Source organism: Anser cygnoides, chromosome 4 (genome assembly GCF_040182565.1).
Source record: "Anser cygnoides isolate HZ-2024a breed goose chromosome 4, Taihu_goose_T2T_genome, whole genome shotgun sequence".
Taxonomy (NCBI): Eukaryota; Metazoa; Chordata; class Aves; order Anseriformes; family Anatidae; genus Anser; species Anser cygnoides.
The window spans coordinates 26,075,001-26,078,506 of NC_089876.1; the positions used below are offsets into that span (position 1 = coordinate 26,075,001).

Here is a 3,506-nt window from a genome sequence, read left to right on the forward strand (position 1 = left end):
ATTAGAAGAGCTGCTGGATTCGACTAACTTTTATTATCTATTTAAAGCTATACATGATTCTCTTGATCACTTGGAAACAGAAGCCTGCCCTAACAGCTCGGTTTGGGTGTAATGGTAGCGGGTCCACCTTTCAGTGAAACCCTGTCATCATAATTGGTGAATACATATTCTGCACGCTGTTGATTTCATCGCTTTCATGGCTGTCAGTCTCAGCACTCTCAACACAGTGTTTCTTCCTCCCACATTCTCTTTAATTTCTTTAGCAAAGGGCAGGTAGTAGAGCATGATGTTTATGCTGCCATCTTTGCTGCTGTTGCTTCCACATCTAATGCATCTAAGACAAGTTGTTAAATCATCATGAGAATAACATACGTTATGAAGCAGATTACTTTATTCTAAAAACACTATAGAGTAATGGTATTTTTAACATAAAGCTAATCTCTCTTTATCACTAAAATCTGCATAGGGCCAGTTAGAAGTCTAGTAAACATCAAATTATTAGTACTACAGGTTATTAAATAAATTCATAAATTCATATGAAAACCCTTCTTCTAATTCAATAGGGTAACTCTTCTGAGGTTATGTTAATAACCTGTACAATTCTCCAATGCATCTGCAGTGGTTATCACTTACTCTGAAAAGAACTATACCGTGCACCTTTCTGGGGCAAAATTTAACATATTCCTATCTTTTGAAGGTCTCAGCAGCAACTGAGTATAATACAATATGCACTGACCAATGAAACTAAGTATCTGTTCATGGGAGAGGAACAGGGGTAAAATTAAGGGCTGTATAAAGTTAACAGGCACAGACATCCTCTGGTGAATCTTAATGAATGGGGACAGAAGATCTTAAGCTTAGTCTCATCTGTTCTCTGTGCAACTCTGGAAGAGGTTATAGCCCCCTGAAACAACAAAAGAAAACAATGTGCCTGTATCTCAGATACCTTTCAACACAGCCCATTAACCAAATCTATTAAAATTTTTATGTATATATATATATATATGTATAAATCAGTGTTGTTTTAAAGGAGTAAGCACTAATAAATGTTTTATTATTCTTGTTTGGTTCCATCATCATACATCAGAGTTCCTTCTATCACTGAAATACCATATATTTCTAATGTAAACAACAGTACAGCCTGTCAATTGATATCCTGTATTTTTTTACAAACTGTTGTGCCAAATAATCATGTAGTCCATAAATAATATTCTTGGTGAACAAGTCTACCAATATGTACCAAATACTTCATACCAATAACAGAATATTTTTGCTATGGATTCATATTCTCTACAATTTCATCAGTAATGTATGTAAGACATCAGTAACGTATGTAGACTATGTAAAATAGTCTAATTGTATTGATATCTGTGCTGTTTTGACTGCTGCAGAAATCCATTTGGATTTATGTTTCTTTTCCAAATTTTTATGTAGCCCAACCTCACTTTTACTACTCTAAACAGACGTTTCAGTGTTGATTTTCTTTATGCTCTGACCTTTATTAATGAAATACTGAGCAATCTTCAGATTGTAGTTCAAGTCTGAATTATGCAAAGGAAAGCTCTACAGATAAATAAACACTAGTAAATAGACGCAACTTCAGCTACTGGCCAAGGAGACTGTTCAGGATGTGTAATTGCAAGCAATTTTCTTTGAACAATTATACCCAATGCCAACAACCTCTTTTCCAGACAATAACCCTACAACAGCTCTGTGATACCTCACAGAGGTATCTGTGAGGCCACTGCCTAGGCTTAAGCTTCCCATAACAGCCCCACACGTCTTTTAATGCTGCATTATGATTATGCTACACAGTCACTCTTCTGATGCCTGAAGATACTCATGATGAGAAGTGGGGGACTGTCCTGCAGCAGAGTTTCATAATGAAGAAATTGGGCATTGCAGTTTAGCAAGATATTATAGATAAAAATGACTCAAAGTTTCTTGTGGCAGAATGGTTTGGAATAAAGAAGGCAATTCTAGCTTGAATGCAAACTTACATATGGAGCTTAATTTGTCAACTTGGGGGATGCATTTTGGAAAAAAATATAGGTGGAGAAAAAGAGAGAAGGATGTATAAGATGATTACACCTTCCTGGTATATAAGCATACATCTTCATGGCCTGCGTACTTTCAATATATAAAGCTCCTGTTTTCCAAATAAAAAAACTCAACACCCTAATTAAAAACAGATATGTTGAAAAACAAAGGAAGAAGCATTTCCTAATCCTATAAGGTAAAGTAATAAAATGCCAGCTAACGGCATAATGAGATAAGGAATAGAGGCTAATTGGTGATAAAATGTCAATATTCCAATAGATGCATACTAGCAGTCCATTAAAATTAATTAGGCTCTCTTAGCAAGCAATAAATCATGCAAAAGACAAATTGAAAAGAAAATCAGCTGACTACCGTGAAACACTCACAGGTTGGTTTACCAAAGCTAATCTTTGGGCAAATTAAGGAGTAGCCCAGACATGTTAAACAGAGGATTTGAAAAAAATGACCAAAGTCTAATATTAGTACAGGATTAAGAGATTACACCTGAAAATCTAAAGGCACTGTTGATCTGCTCATGTTTTAATTATAATTTCATTTATTGATATCATAAAAAAAAAAGTATTAGGAAAGCTTTGAGTGAAGGGAAGCACTAGACTGGAAAACTGGGCTGCTTACACACAGCCTTGTTCTAGAAGCTGTTAATAATTAGTGTGCAGCATGTAGATGCTGTAGCTTCATTCTGTGTTCAGAAGGGCTCAATGTACCTGTTTCTGTACACACTATCAACTGGATTAAAACCTACGGGGCATGAATGGAAAATGAAGTGTAAATGACTCAGAGGCCTCATTTGCAGAATCAGGGCAGAGGAGTAGGAAGTGCAACATGCATTGGTTAAACGCATAAAAGCAAACAGACGAAGGGTATGCGACTATGAGGTAATAAAAGCAGCATTTCTTGGATTACCACAACACAGAACGGTGTTGTGCCAGTAGGATACAACATATCTGTCTAAATTAAAATTATTTTTAGATTGAGATCAATGATGGGATTTTATATTTCTATGACTATTCTCAGCTCTTTATCAAAAGATGTGTGAAAAGGAAAATGTGACATTTTAAAAAGTGTATGAAACACAAGGCACAAAGAAGCAAAAGAAAGAGAGGTTTTGTGTTAATATTTGGTAGAGGCAAAGGCACTATAGGAATAATAGGATACAAGAAAACACTTTCTGGCGAAATCTGAAAATAACAATTGAAAACTTTTTTTTAATTTCTTTCTTTCTTTTTTTTTTTTTCCCTAAACTAATCACAATAATAAAAAATGTATCTGATGAAACTAGGAGAGAACTGACACAGAGCTCCACTTTCCCACAAGCTAGACCTCCTCTAATTATATGCAAAGCAGAGTAAATAGTTTTCATTTATTCAAAAATGATGTTCTGACAATTTGCATTAATGGCATTGGTGAGAAAGGAAGGTTGGAGAGGACCTTTCTGGTTTTGGGTG

At 35.2% G+C, this 3,506-nt stretch overlaps 1 protein-coding gene across 1 annotated transcript in view; it reads right to left on the minus strand.

Moving 5' to 3' along the window:
- Positions 1-3,506, minus strand: part of KCTD8 (potassium channel tetramerization domain containing 8) — an 89,143-nt gene that overhangs the window by 21,185 nt on the left and 64,452 nt on the right. The gene's annotated exons all lie outside the window — the stretch shown is intronic.